The sequence below is a fragment of the Carcharodon carcharias genome, chromosome 11 (assembly GCF_017639515.1).
Source record: "Carcharodon carcharias isolate sCarCar2 chromosome 11, sCarCar2.pri, whole genome shotgun sequence".
Taxonomy (NCBI): Eukaryota; Metazoa; Chordata; class Chondrichthyes; order Lamniformes; family Lamnidae; genus Carcharodon; species Carcharodon carcharias.
The window spans coordinates 83,643,643-83,660,212 of NC_054477.1; the positions used below are offsets into that span (position 1 = coordinate 83,643,643).

At 43.1% G+C, this 16,570-nt stretch overlaps 1 protein-coding gene across 1 annotated transcript in view; it reads right to left on the reverse strand.

The window, feature by feature from the left end:
- Positions 1-16,570, reverse strand: part of dlg2 (discs, large homolog 2 (Drosophila)) — a 916,179-nt gene that overhangs the window by 267,369 nt on the left and 632,240 nt on the right.

Genomic DNA, 16,570 nt, shown 5'->3' on the forward strand with positions numbered 1-16,570 from the left:
GGATGAATTTTTGCTGTGTCTCCCAAATTACTCCCAGAAACTCCTGCCATTGCTGTTCCACTGTCTTTCCTGCTAGGCTCATCTCCCAGTCAATTCTGGCCAGCTCCTCCCTCATGCCTCTGTAGTTGCCTTTATTCAACTGTAATACTGTTACATCTGATTCCAGCTTTCTCCTCTCAAACTGCAGGGTAAATTCTATCTTATTATATCCACTTCCTCCTGAGGGTTCCTTCATCTTAAGCTCCATTATCAAATCTGCCTCATTACACATCACCAAATCTAGAATTGCCTGTTCTCTAGTGGGCTCCACCACAAGTTGCTCCTAAAAGCCATCTCGTAGACATTCCACAAATTCCTTTTCTTGGGATCCATTATCAACCTGATTTTCCCAGTCTACCTGCATATTGAAATCCCCCATGATAACTGTAACCTTGCCTTTCTTACATGCCTTTTCTATCTCCCGGTGTATCTTGTGTCCCACATCCTGACTACTGTTCGGAGGCCTGAACATAACTCCCATTATGGTTTTTTCACCTTTGCAGGTCTTCAACTCCACCCACACAGATTCGACATCATCTGACCCTATGTCATTTCTTGCTATTGATTTCATTTCATTTCTTACTAACAAAGCAACCCCACCCCCTCTGCCAACCTGCCTATCTTTTCGATAGGATGTTTATCCTTGGATATTTAGGTCCCAGTCCTGATCCCCCTGCAGCCATGTCTCCGTGATGCCCACCACATCATACCTGCTAATTTCAATCTGCGCCACAAGTTCATTTACTTTATTTCGTATACTGCTTGCATTCAGATACAACACCTTGAGTCCTGTATTTCCCCTCCCCTTTCTCTTTGTCGTCCCTTTATCTGATGTGCTTGAAGTTAGATTCTTAGCCCTTTCCAAAGAGTCTGTCCTATTTTGTGTTCTGGGGACTTTAGTAGCCTCTCCTGGGCTCTCCTTTCTTTTCAGTTTTTTCATAATTTTCCATGAAGTTGAATCCACTCCCCCCACCCCCCCCCCCCCACCCCCCACACGCTAACCTGCTGCTTTGTTTCCCATTAGTCATACTACTTGGAGTTTTACCCTTCCCTCACCCCCACTTTCTAGTTTAAGGTCCTGTTGACCATCCTATTTACTCTTTTCGCTAGAACATTGGTCCCAGATTGGTTCAGGTGGTGACTGTCCCAACGGTACAGATCCCTCCTGTTCCAATATTGATGCCAGTGACCCACGAAATGGAACCCCTCTTTCCCGCACCACTCCTTTAGCCACATGTTTACTTCCCTTATTCTCGCGTCCCTATGCCAATTTGCATGTGGCTTGGGTAGTAATCTGGAGATTATAACCCTTGAGGATCTATTCTTTAATTTATTTCCTAGTTCCTGATAATCCCCAAACAAGTCCTCTTTCCTCATCTTACCTACGTTATTTATTCCGACATGGACCACAACAACTGGACCCTCCCCCTCCCCCTCCCCCTCCGTCTCCGATATCCTTTCAAGCCAGTCAGAGATGTCCCTCACTGTGGCACAGGACAGGCAACATACCGTTCTTCGACAGTGGGTCCTCCTCAATCCCTCCTGAGTCGCAGTGGCTGCAGTGACTTCTCCCAGAATGCTTCGGTCACTTCTCACCAGCGCCCTCTGTTGGATGCTCTTCCTCTTGTTGAATGCAACAGTCCTTCTCCTCGATTCCCTCCTGAGTCGGGGGGCTGCGGTGACTTCTCCCAGAATGCTTCAGTCACTTCTCACCAGTGCCCTCTGTTGGAATATCACAGTCCTTCTGCCTGATTTCCATACCCACGTCATCTCTCTCACTTGTGAACACTGACACAAAGTATTCATTTAGAACCTTACCGACATCTTTCTGTTCCAAACACAAATTACCACTATGGTCCTTAATGGGCCCTACTCTTTCCCTAATTATCCTCTTACTCTTAATGTACTTGTAAAATAACTTTGGATTTTCCTTTATTTTACCTGCCAATGCTTTTTCATGCCCACTTTTTGCTCTCCTAATTTCCTTTTTAAGTTCCCCTCTACACATTCTGTACTCCTCTAGGGCTTCTGTTGTTTTCAGCCCCCGGTATCTGACATTTGCCTCCATTTTTCTCTTTATCCAATCCTGTAAATCCCTCGATATCCAAGTTCCCTGGATTTGTTGGTCCCACCCTTTGTCTTTACTGGAATATGTTGGCCTTGTACTCTCCCTTTTTCCTTGTTGAATGAGTCTCACTGTTGCAACACAGTTTTACCTAAAAGTAGCTGCTCCCAGTCCACTCTGTCCAAATCATATCTGATCTAATTAAAATCGGCCTTCCCCCAAATTAGAACTCTGATTTCTGGCCCATCCTTGTCCTTTTCCATAACAACTTTGAATCTAATGGAGTTGTGATCACTATCTGCAAAATGCTCCCCCACTGATACCTCTACCATTTGCCCTGCTTCATTCCCTAAAATTAAGTTCAGGACTGCCCCCTCTCTTGTAGGACCTTCTACGTACTGACGTAAAAAGCTCTCCTGGATGCATTTTAAGAATTCTGCTCCCTCTAAACCTATCACATTGTCGCTAACCCCAGTTAACATTGGGGAAGTTGAAATCCCCCACTATTACTACCCTATTATTTTTATACTTCTCTGAAATTTGCCTACATATCCGCTCTTCCATTTCTCTCCGACTGTTTGGGGGCTTATAGTACACTCCCAGCAATGTGCTTGCTCCTTTTTTGTTTTTCAGTTCCACCCATATGGCTTCATTTGAAGAGCCTTCTAAGATGTCTTCCCTCCTTACTGCTGTAATTGATTCCTTGATCAATATTGCAATACCCCCTCCTCTTTTACCTCCCTTCCCTGCATCACCTGAAGACCCTATATCCTGCAATATTGAGCTGCCAACCCCATCCCTCTCTCAACAATGTCTCTGTGGCAGCAATGACATCATACTTCCATGTGTTAATTTGTGTCCTCAACTCATCTGCCTTATTCGTCAGATTCCTTGCATTAAAATAAATACCATCCAATCTTACCAAACTCCCTTGCGCCTTAACTGGCCGTTAATTTCTATGCCTTCCAGACTCACTTGCTCTCTCTTCAAATTTTCGCTGTGCATCTCCCCCTGCTGAACATCCTATCAGGGTCCCATCCCCCTGTCAAGTTAGGTTAAACCCTTCCCAACAGCACTAGCAAACGTCCCTGCAAGGATGTTGGTCCCATTCCATTTCAGATGCAGCCCGTCCACCTTCTACAGGTCCCACCGCCCCCAGAAATGGTCCTAATGTCCTAGAAACCTAAAGCCCTCCCTCCTGCACAATCTCTCTAGCCACGCATTCATCTGGACTAACCTCCTATTGTCTTCATCTCCTGTTAGTTTTATTCTTGCCATTAATTCAATCCATCTCCTGGAACTACTGTCTCAGACTCGTCCAGACAATATTGGTTCCTAGTTCCCCCAATGCCTCAAATTACTTGTGTTTAAATTCCTCCATAGGCTTGACCCTCCCTCTCTCTGCAACCTCCTCCAGCCTTACAAATCCCATATTCTGAATTCTCTGCTGAATTAGTTCTGACCTCATGTATGTTCACATACCTCACCACCCTCTCACCCCTTGCCCATTGGTATGTTTGCCTTCAACTATGTAAGCCACACACTTTGGAATTCCTTCTCTAAACTCCTCCATCCCTCTTTCTTTAAAACATTTTTAGAACCCACGATCTTGCCCAAAGTTTTGGTCACCCCTTCTAATATCTCTTTCTCTGGTCTATTGTTTATTTGTTTCTGATTGTGTCTCTGTGAAATAACTTGGGATGTTTTCCCATGTTAAAGCTGTTATATGAGTACAAGTTGTTATCTCTGTTTTGTGTCCAACCTGGCCCACTTATATTGTATACTCACCAACTCTGTGAAAAGTAAGTACATTTTGAACCCAGAATTTTGGGGACCTCACTCTACTGGTGGAAGCATGGCGGAGTGGAACTCTCACCTGCCCATGGGCAATGACACAGATTCTGTCCTAAACTAAAGGAGCAAGATCAATACCATAATTAGGGATAGGCCGCTCATGCTTCTATAGTCATTTCAGTGAGGGTCATCTTGACAGCTGCTAGAATAATCAGAGCAGTGTCCTAGTGCTCTAATAGTGGAGACAGAGGCCTGCTAAAGGCCAAAGTAGAAACTCTAAAACATGTTAAATGCTCCAATGCAAGTAAATTACCATTCTTAGAAAAGTAATCAATCCCTCTTCTGGACATGAGGCGGGGAGGGTCCTGGCGCAGTTGAGGGCCGGGGGAGCGCATGTGGTAGGGAAGGTGTAAATGCGCCTGCTTCTAACTGGAATTTGAATCAGACCATTACACAGATCAGAAACCCAGTGAATCTGAGTTCTCTTCCAAATTCTGTTTTGCAAGCTGCTCACTGTATGCTGACTCTGACCTCTGAAATTTCAGCCCCTAAACCTTCTTTTCACTTTTCCCCCTGAGCTAGAATATATGTCTTTTTAAAGAGTTTGAAATATCAAATATATTTTAGGGTTCAGCTTATCTATACCCATTTGAAACTCTAGCTTGGCACAATACATATTGCCAGTTTCTATAACTTTAGCTCCAGTGCTGAATCTAAGGAACCAATTGTGTATGCCTTAAGAACTGTTCAACTGCCTTCATTTTCTACTCAAAGTGACTTCTAAAATTAATGCAGGTTAATGTAGCCAAGTATAGATAACAGATTCATCAATGTATAATATTGTTGAACAAGAGGGTTAACAATTCAAAATTTTTTGTTTATTTCAACAAGAAGGAAATAGTTGGATTTATCTGATGTTGTGGTCGATTGAAGTAACGTTTTGTCTTTTTTTAAAAGAATAAACAAATATGAAGGATCAAGACCCATGGATATACTAAGGCTGAACATAATAAACCAGGAGATGAAGCATCTTAGAGTAATGATTAAGTGATGTTCTTTTTGGGTTCTAAAAAAACTGAAGATTATAAAGGAAGCAAAGATTGAGGGAAGTAAGTCCTGGAAACGAATGAGTTAGAAATGCAGTCAGTGTGATAAAAGTAATTAGGTAGGCAGCCCAAATGGACTAGTTATCATTTCTTACCTGAAATACTTCACTATGTCATTAAGCATTGCACAATTTTTACAAAGACTGGGGTAACAAAAGAGCATTTGGCTTCCTAAAAATTGAGCTCTGGCTAAACACTGATACTTGACTGGAGGCACTTTCACGCTAAATTAAGAAGATGCCAATTTCTTCTGTGATTTTCTTAGAAGGATAAGGCAGTAAAAAATGTACTTGGGCTAAACAAGTTAGTCTGGAATGGACTTCAATCTTAGAATTTTTTTTAACTTCACTTTTTCTTTTCTCAGGCCTTCATTCAATTTTCACTCCTGTCCTGATTCTCGATCACTCCTTTAGGTGTGACTACTACTGCTACTATTGGAAGTTACCAGCAATAAAACACAATTCTGGAGCCAGCCACCATAGGAGAAGTACTGTGCTAATCGCTATGTGTAGTGACACTATAAATGCATTTTGGAAAGAAAACGTTCACGGTACTTAGTGACCAAAATTCAACACCCATATCATTAGGGACATATAGTGACAGCCTTTCTTTGTTGCATTTTCTTCAGTGACATTGCAACTATGCACTATTTGTTGCATCTGCTACATCTATTTCTCATTTTATTCTATACTCTGTAATATCGCTAATAGTTTACCTTTCTTTAACATTGAACTTTACCGATGTTCACTGTATTCCTAAGAAAAACTTCAAACTACCACCTTATTGCCCTTAGGTGGGAATTTCTAAAGTTATGGAGCAGGATTTATCAGTCGACGTGCAGGGACTGGCCCGACATGCTGACATGTAAAATGACACGTGGTGACATCAGCCATGCATCCTGATGTCATTGCGCAGTCCCGTGATGTTTCATATAGCAGGTGCGCGCAGGAGTCGGCTGCATGCCTGCTGATATGTAAATGGCCTATTGAGGCCGTTAAAGAACTGATATAGGTCATTATTTGCGCTGCCTGTCCAACCTTAAGCGGCCTTCACGTTTTTTAGGAAATCTCATCCATGAGCAGGATGAGGTTTCCTAAAGCTTTTATTAATTAAATAAAAAAACTTTTCATAAATATAAAAACATGTCACATGAGGGGACATGTTTAAATAAATTTTTAAACCTTTTATTCATTCTTTACAATACCGATTAAATCTCCCTGAGGCAGCTCCATGCGTATTACACTGGGCGGGCCTTAATTGGCCTGCCCGCGTAAAATGGTGGCGCAGAACCGACCACAGGCAGCGAACAACTCCGTGACCACCCCACCCACTGCCACCGAGCCTGCCTGCTGCCTGAAAAATTGAGGCCATGGACACTGTTGTTTACTCTCAAATTACAAATAATTGTCAGTATAATTTTCAGCAATGCTATTCCACAACAAGCTTATTGCTTATTTTACTTGCCTCTGAAACTTTGTTCTTGGGACAATTTAGTTAATCATCTTTCAATTCCTTGGAAATCTTCAAAACCTTTGACAGAATCTGGCACTGTGCACTTAACCATTTACCTTTGCAAGGCCATTACTAAAGTATTATTAAGGTTAATCTCCTCCACACTACCTGATGGATTGCTCAGGAATCTGTTCTTTTTTTCATATCAGTTTTCTTTCTCATATTAATTACATCAAATCACTTTGAATTTACAGTACAAAAAGATGTCATTCTGTCCAACTGGTCAATGCCAGTGATTGTGCTCCACACAAGCCTCTTCTTACCTCTTCTCTTTTAACCCTATCAGTATAATCTATTGTTATTTCTCTTGTGCACTTATCTAGATGTCCCTTAAATGCATCTATGTTTTTTGCCCCAACTACTGCTCCATTCTCTCCAACCTAACACCTTCTTTAAAATGGTTCCATTTCCTGTGTGCTACAGAAGTAATTGTCTGACTTGGACTTCAGAAAATACTGCAAACGCTCACCCGATAGGGCAGGATTTTTCCGATGGTGGGGTTTCCTGCCCCACCACCTGAAGAGTCAGCAGGAGGCACATCCCAGCCAATTCTGGCAGCCTCACAGCCATTTAATTGCCTAAAGGCCAAACTTCTGCTCCTCACTTGGTGGAAGTCCCACCTCAGAGAACTGCCAGTCAATCTGATTAACTAGCAGAACTCTGCAGTTCCAGCAGCACCAACAGCATCAGCGGCCAAGTCTGGAACTACAAGCAGTCCCCAAATTCCAAGTCCTGGAGTCCAGGACCAGGTAAGTGTTGGGGATCTCATAGCAGAGAGAAGAGGTGAGACCTGAGGGAGGTTGCAAGAGGAGTTGGGGATCATGATGGAGAGGCTGGGGCAGAGCACCCATAGTTGCCAGGCCTTGGAAGAAATCAGGCAGAAGTGGAAAGGGCTTCCTTGATGGGGGTTTCCCCTGTCATGTCGAAGGTCCAAGATGGCACTTATGGCCTCAATCAGGAAGAGGGGGGACAGTCTGCCTCGGCCTCACCTGGCCCCTTTGAATTGCAGACAGATTGGGGTGGGGGACCAGCTAGGGAATTTTACAGCCCCTCACACCTGCTAGAGGGGGCTCGTAAAATGTTTCACCCTTTCTCAATGACTTGACGCTACTTTCATCAATTCTTTCAAGTGGTTCATCCTTAGTGTACACAATCTCCAGTTTTTCTTGCAGTTAATGGGCTAAATTTTGGGGGGACGTGGATGGACCAGTGTGTACGGGCGTGCTTCCAGTCGGCACCCCCGATCAGAGGTGTGGCGCTATTTTACGTGGGCAGGCCAATTAAGGCCCGCCCAGTGTAATGTCCGCACAGAAGCGCCATGTGCTCCCTGTGCGGTCGGCAGGGGAATTCTCAAAATCGAGAGTGCACTCTTTCACACATGCACACGAAAGAGCGCACTCATCTCCCTGAGCTAAGTGCTGCCTCAGGGAGATCGGCTGTACATGTGAAAAAGATAAAAATAGAAAAATAAAATTTCCCTTAAATGTCACCTCATGTGACAATGTCACGAGTTGGGACATGTCCATAATTTTTATACAATCTTTATTAAAAATTCTTAACGCCTACATGAAACCTTATCCCGCCTGTGGATGAGGTTTCATGTTTTTTCCAGTTTCCGCCGGGGCTCCTGGCCTGCCCACTAACCTTAAGGTTGGATGGGCAGGTCCTTTAATTGCTTAATTGATCCTGTCAATGGCCTCAATTGGCCAATGACAGGTTGGCTGGCACACAGCTGATTTTGCCTTCCTATCCTTACTGAAAATTTAAATCGGACACGGTAATGTCAGGAGTTCCCCCCGACGTCATCATGCGTCATTTTACACATCAGCGAGCGGGCCCTGCCCCCGCTCGCCGACTTGTAAAATTCTGCCCAATAAAGATACATTAATAATTTTGAACTAACTAGGGTCAAAATGGAAAATCTTTTCTCAAAATACCAGCAGCTGAGAATAGAGCTGGGTTACCAGGAAAAACATCAGACCAGGTTGTTTAGTCTGCTGATTAGTCCTGTAAGGGAAACATAATGCTTTCACAGCTCCGGGATATGCTAGACCTGGGCTAGTTGTATTTCATAGTGGCCCAGAACTCCATGGAGTAGCAATCGCTGTCTGATTACCACTCCACTCCTTTTCATTTACCGAGATCAGGAGGTGCACATTTCTCACCTGACCTTCCGACCCGGGCCTGGTGAGAAATGTGCAAGGCAGCAGCTCCAGAGTCCTTTCTGTGTACGGCAACAGCATCTGCAGAAGTGAAGACACGCCCCTTTTTACAGCAGTTGGTAGTTGGGGGTTCCAGTGGCAGGGGTTGGAGGGGGGTGGGGGGGGTCAGTATCATAGCTACACAGAAGTTAGAAGTGATTTTAATCCTTCTCACTTTTCGCGGTTAACTATTCTGCTAAAGAGTTGGAAATATCCAAAGTCTCTGTTTTAAATCAGAGTATCGGATAGGTCCAGTTGCAGGGCAATTGCCTATCGAAAGTTTAAATTTCCTGGGCAATTCCCATGCAGTTCTTGCTCGGAGCAAAGAGAATCTTCTGGGGTAGCTCCAAGGTACCACCATCAGGCAACTGAAGTTCTGGGCCATTATTTCATATTCAATATTATGTCATGTTCATTGTACTTTTGAAAATTGCTCCATTGACAGTTACTGAGGCTGTGACAAATACAATGCAGTTGGTCAGTTCTGTGGTTCACACATTTCAACTGGCTAGTTGTACCACATAATGGTGAAATGCAACTTCACAGTATTTAGCATCTATGTTTACATCTATCCAAACCTCAGTTAAAAATTCTGAAGTAAAGGACTCTAAAAATTCTGAAATGTTTTGTTATGTGGGCCTCATAAAATAGTTTAAATATTAGAGAAAAAGTATGGTGTTGTTGTTTTACTAACTGGTTTATTTTTGATTCTGTATGATTTGATATTAATAACAGATTCAAATTAGTAGGTTAACTTAGGGCAGAAATTTCCCTTGGTTGGGGGGGTTGTGCGGGGTCAGGCAGGGGCAGGCACGAACCCGACTGGCGCCCCCGATCAGGGCCATGCCGCCATTTTGTGTGGGCAGGCCAATTAAGGCCTGCCCAGCGTGATACGCGCCCGGAAGTGCTAAGCGCTCCCTGTGTGGGCATGGAGCTGCCTCAGGGAAATTAAGTTCAGAATGTAAGTTTTTATTAAAGTCAAAAAAAAATGATTTAGATGTCCCCTCACAGCATCACATAAGCTGGGGCATGTTTATCAAATGTTTGAAACTTCTTTATTTAATTAATAAACCTTTCATGAAATCTCATCCTGCCCGCGGATGAGGTTTCATGAAAAATATGAAGGCTGCCTGGGCCCTTCACCTGCCTGCCAACCTTAAGGTTGGATGGGCAGCTCAGGTTATTGTTTTAATTGATATTTAATTGGCCTTAATAGGCCTTTGAGAGTTCGGCGGCCGCACAGCCGTGTCAGCTGCGTGCCCACTGAACTGAAAATCGAAATGACGTGTGGTGATGTCAGGACGCCCGCCAACATCACCACGCGTCATTTTATGCCCCGCCCCCGTTCGCCGACCCGAAAATTCTTCCCCTAAGCTTTCTGGCTGTACCTCTTTTCCACCAGTCAGAAAGACCAACTGTAGACATTATTTCCAGCATAACTGGAGGGGAGTGGTGGTCAACGAGTTGATTGTTAGCATCTGGAACTATCCATTACTCTGATTTAAATAAGAGATTTTGGATAGCTACCCAGGAAAAGTTAGAAGGATTAAAATCACTTCTAGCTTCTGGGTAACTATGGTACTGACCCCCTGGCTCCCCCAAATCTCTGCCACTGGAACCCCTGACTACCCCCTGAGCTTATTAGCCTTAAAGCAGTCTACATTCTTTTTACTACATGCATACGATTATGTTTTGGCTTGTCAATAAAATTGAATAATTATCATTCTTTGAATTACAGGACACTATAAGTATTAAAAGCAACCAGATAAAGCCATCCACATGCTAAGATAGAAATTTAGCAAAACAGAAATCAACTTCAAAAAAGCTGGCAGATTCCGCAACAAACTGGACCTCCAAAATAGGCTTGATTATAAGCCAAGTGCATCTTACAACAAATAATTACATTAGTTTCTGTAACATAAGATGTAGCTACACCCATCCTTCTTTTAGTCATACTGGAGGGAAGAAGTTCATAAAAGGCTGATGGAGGAAATACAAACACTGAAACACAATATAGTACATTTCAAGAGGATCCAAGGCCATATTTCCATTGAAAACTTTGCATTGTACCTGGAAAAAGATTAATTTTATGCACTTTTATACATCACAATAGGTATATAACTTTAAAAATAAGGAAAAAACAAAATGAAATTTAATTTTCAGCAAACCAACCAGCTTTGGAAAAGTTACCTCAGCAGTTACTGTCCCATATTCAACTACCCCTCTCAACAAAGTTCAAAGAAAAACAACCAGAACCAACTTTTCATTCTTTCTGGTAGTAACTTTCTTCTATTCAAATCTCCCATGACATACTTTCCCCTTACAATTTTCATTCTTCATCCACTACCTGTTCAAGTGGGAACCATCTTTCCTTCCTCATGTCAAACTGGAGTCTTTGCCACCTCTCATTTCAAGATGGCACCAATCTCTTGCCTAAATTTAAGTTGGCATTTTTTTTTTCAGTTTGGTACATATTAACACTCTCTGACTTTCAAAAACACCACTTTCACATTCCATCCTCCTTCCAAAATAATTGCTCCCAGCTTCTGTTCACTCTTTCCCCTTCATTGCAATTGATTTTTGCCTTTCCTCTCACCTTCCTTGCCATCACATCCCATCTCTCTTATCCTCATTATCATTCATTTCTACTTGCTCTTTCTTCTTCATTCTGCTTTCCTCTGTCCTTTCATGATGCATACTTCCAATTCCCTCTTTTTGTTTGTCACCGAGGTTCCACCTCTCTCTCCCTTTTATTTCATCTATTGCCTCCCTTTCATATACTTTCATGGTCTCTCCTCCCTGTTGGACTGCAGTTAATGGAAGTGATTCTGGTCACTTCATGCTATGGTAGAGGAACTGTTGTCCTTACAAGAATACTCCTATGGTAAGCAGCAGCAGAAATAACTTCCATTAGCAGACAGACTCAGGTTGGAGTACCACTGAGCAGAAAATCCTGATCTGTGATGACTTTTGCCACCAAGCCCTGCCATATTAACATGTAGCATATATGAAGCAACAGGGAAAGACACTGCAAAATTTGATCCTATCACTCCTTTTCCTGCACCATATGTAAACACTCCCATACAATTACCCATTCCTTCAAGTTCCAGAAAGAAGCATGACCATGACAAAGTAAGTAACACGCAAAAATCCCTACACTTCACAGAAAATAAAGGAGTTAGATTTAGTTCAAGAATAAAGTAGAGACTATACTTTTTTAAAATTCATTTATGGGTTGTGGGCATCAATAGCATTTATGGCCCATCCATAATTGCCTTTGAGAAGGTGGTGGTGAGCTGCCCCCATGAACTGCTGCAGTCCATGTGGTAAGGTACACCCCCATGCTGTCAGGGAGGGAATTCCAGAATTTTGACCCATCAACAGTAAAGGAATGATTATAAACTTTCAAGTCAAGATGGTGAGCGGCATGGAGTGGAATTTCCAGGTGGTTGAGTTCCCATGTATCTGCTGTCCTGGTCCTTCTAGATGATAGCGGTCGTGGGTTTGGAAGGTGCTGTCGAAGGGTCTTTGGTGAATTCCTGCAGTGCATCTTGTAGATGGTACCCACTGCTGCCACTGGATTGTCCTGGATGATTCCGTTGCTCTGGATGGTGTCAAGCTTCTTAAATACTGTTGCAGCTGCACTCATCTGGCAAGTGGAACATATTCCAGGCTTTGGGGAGTCAGGTGACATAGTGGAATTGTCACCAGACGAGTAATCCAGAGACCCAGGGTAATGCTATGTGCAGCAAATGGTGGAATTTGAATTCAATAAAAATCTGGAATTACAAATCGAATGATGACCATGAAACCATTGTCGATTGTTGTAAAAACCCACCTGGTTCGCTAATGTCCTTAAGGGAAGGAAACCTGCTATTCTTACCTGGTCTGGCCTACATGTGACTCCAGGCCAAACCAATGTGGTTGACTCTTAAATGCCCTCTGAAATGGCCTAGCAAGCCACTGAGTTGTATCAAACTGCTAAAAAGTCTGAAAGGAATGAAGCCGGATGAACCACATGGCATCGAACTAGGCACTGGAAATGGCAACGGCAAACTTAGTCCTGTGGGCCCTGCAAAGTCTTCCTCACTAACATCTGGGGACTTACGTCAAAATTGAGGGAGCTGTCTCGCAGACTAGTCAAGCAACAGCCTGACATAATCATACTCACGAAATCATACCTCACAGATAATGTCCCACCATCATTCAACCGGCAGGACAGACCCACCAGAGGTGGTGGTACAGTCATAAACAGTCAGGAGGGAGTTGTCCTGGGAGTCCTGAACATTGACTCTGGACCACATGAAGTCTCATGATCAGGTTAAACATGGGAAAGGAAACCTCCTGTTGGTTACCATATACTGTCACCCTTCAGCTGATGAATCAGTACTCCCCCATGTTGAAAACCACTTGGAGGAAGCACTGAGGGTGGCAAGGGTGCAGAATGTACTCTGGGTAGGGGACGTCAATGTCCATCACCAAGAGCGGCTCGGTAGCACAAGTACAGACCGAGCTGGCCGAGTCCTAAAGGACACAGCTGCTAGATTGGGTCTGCAGCAGGTGGTGAGGGAACCAACAAGAGGGAAAAACATACTTGACCTCATCCTCAACAACCTGCCTGCTGCAGATCATCTGTCCATGACAATATTGGTAGGAGTGACCACCGCACTGTCATTGCGGAGACAAAGTCCTATCTTCACATTGAGGGTACCCTCCATCGTGTTGTGTGGCACTACCATCATGCTAAATGGGATTGATTTTGAACAGATCTAGTAACTTAAGACTGGGTATCCATGAGGCGCTGTGGGCCAGCAGCAGCAGCAGAATTGTACTCACCCACTATCTGTAACCTTATGGCCTGGCATATCCCTCATTAAGCGATTCCACAACCAAGGGATAAGATCTAAGCTCTGCAGTCCTGCCACATAAAGTCGTGAATGGTGGCGGACAATTAAACAACTCACTGGAGGAGGAAGCTCCACAAAAATTCTCATCTCAACGATGGGGGAGCCCAGCACATCAGTGCAAAAGGTAAGGCTAAGTCACTTCTTTAGCCAGAAGTGCCGAGTGGATAATCCATCTCACTCTCCTTCAGAGGTCCCCAGCATCACAGATGCCACTCTTCAGCCAATTCGATATAAAGAAACAGCTGAAGGCACTGGTTTGCAAAGGCCCTGACAAGATTCTGGCTATAGTACTGAAGACTTGTGCTCCAGATCTTACCATGCCTCGAGCTAAGTTGTTCTAGTACAGCTACAATGCTGGCATCTACCCGGCAATGTGGAAAATTTCACAGATATGTCCTGTACACAAAAAGCAGGACAAATCCAACCTGGCAAATTATCACTGGGTCAAGGGACAATGATTAGATTCTCTCTTGTTGGAGATGTTCATTGCCTGGCATTTGTGTGGCGCAAATGTTACTTGTGCCATCAGTAAAGTGACGGGTCACCAATAGTGCTATCAAGCGGCACTCATTTAGCAATAATCTGCTCACTGCTGCTCAGTTTGGGTTTTGCTAGGGTCTTTCAGCATCCAACCTCATTACAGCCTTGGTTCATACATGGGCAAAAGAGCTGAACTCCAGAGGTGAGATGAGAGTGACTGTCCTTGACATCAAGGCAGCATTTGACAAAGTGTGGCATCAAGGAGCCCTAGCAAAACTGGAGACAATGGGAATCAGGGGGAAAACTCTGCACTGATTGGAGTCATACCTGGCACAAGGGAAGATGTTTGTGGTTGTTGGAGGTCAATCTTTTCAGTTCCAGGACATCACTGCAGGAGTTTCTCAAGGTAGTGTCCTAGGCCCAACCATCTTCAGCTGCTTCATCAATGATCTTCCTTCCATGATAAAATCAGAAGTGGGGATGTTCACTGATGATTGCACTATGTTCAGCACCAATCGCGACTCCTCAGATACTGAAGCTGTCCATGTCCAAATGCACCAAGACCTGGACAATATCCAGGCTTGGGCTGACAAGTGGCGAGTAACATTCGTGCAACACAAGTGTCAGGCAATGACCATTTCCAATAAGAGAGAATCTAACCATCGCCACTTGACATTGCATTACCATCGCTGAATCCCCCACTATCAACATCCTGGGGGTTACCATTGACCAGAAACTGAACTGAACTAGCCATTTAAATACTGTGGCTACAAGAGCAGGTCAGAGGCTAGCAATCTTGTGGCAAGTAACTCACCTAAATCAGTTATCAACAAATTAATGACAACCAGAGACTTGAAGGAAAGTAACACTACTTTATAACTTATTATCTTATCTTTCAAAATTGTTTATTTTTCCCGCTCATGGCATTTTCCACTTGATATTTCCCAATGAAAAAGGGAGATAAAAACAACTTGGATTTATATTGCATCTTTAACATAATAAAATGTTTCATGGTGTTTCACTTGACCGTTAGAAAGCAAAATTTGATAGTGACCCACGTAAAGAGAAATTAGGCAGATGGCCAATAGCTTGGTCAAAAAGATAGGTTTTAAGAGCATCTTAAATTATCAAAATAAAACAGAAAGACAAAGAGTTTTGGGAAAGGTATACTAGAGCTTAGGTCCTAGGTAGCTAAGGGATAGTCACCAATGGTAGAGCAATTAAAATCAGGCAAGTTCCAGAGCCCAGAATAAAAGTTCACATAGCTCAGAAGGTTGTTGGGCTGAACGAGATTATAAAGATAAGGAAGGATAAGCTATCGAGAGTTCTGAAAGCAAAGATGTGAATTTTTAAAATCAAGGGTTGCTTAACTGAGAGCCACAGTTGGTTCGCAAACACACGGGTAATGGGTGAGCAGGACTTGGTGCAAGTTGGGATACAGGCAGCAGAATTTTGGATGATCTGAGATTTATGGAGGCTGACCAGGAATGCTTTGGGATAGTCAAGTGTAGAGAAAATAAAAGCATGGATGCGTGTTTCAGCAACAGATGAGCTGAGGCAATGGGAAGAGTCAAGTGATAATACAAACAAATTTCTTCAAGCTTCTGTCAACATTCAGTTTTTAACTAGCTACTCAAGATGCATGACAATGATGTGGACTCGCTCATTCTTTGACCTGTCCTCTTTCCTTCATGAGGCATTGCCTTCTACTTCTTAGCATATTCTTCATAGTCTGGCTAGCATGAGGAGCTTAATTATCATTTAGAAGCTGAATACTCTGTGGCATAATGGATTTATAGTGCAATTTGTGATGCTATAAACACCTGGCCTTGTTGTGTGCCACATTTAAAGTCATGTTAGACAATAATTAACTGAAGCACACACAACAGTAGAAGGCAAGGTTGGTAAAACACTACCACTGAAGAGATAGATAGACAGCCTGTAAATAGTTCTTCCTTCAGCAATTTAGACAGAGATTTATTTTTCCTGAGGCATTACTTTTGATATCAAGAGTAGATTGCACATTCAAAACTGCCAGGAAGCACAGGTTGACTATAACAGGCTTCACAGCCAACAGGGTGAAGTGACTAACAACAAGATCTATGGCACCTCTCACATCACCAGCGTTGGAGCTAATTATAGATAATCTACATACATGTTAAAAGTAACACTGTAAGTAAAGGGACTAAAATTAATCAATTCATTGGCATTGTTGAAAATGCATTCTTATCCAATGATATGAAGTAAACAGCCTCATGAATGTAAACTTTGAGCTTTTCGTGATTTTAAAGTTGCGTCGTCCATGACAGCTGGAGTATGTTGAATCAAATAGTGAAGGCAAGGGTTTGCATTATCACTACTCATTCTCCGGTGAAAAGCCAGGTACTGGTTCAAGTCTTCAATCCTGCCTACATAGCTCTGTGTCACATAAAAGGATTATTATTTCAACAGCTACAATAGTATTCT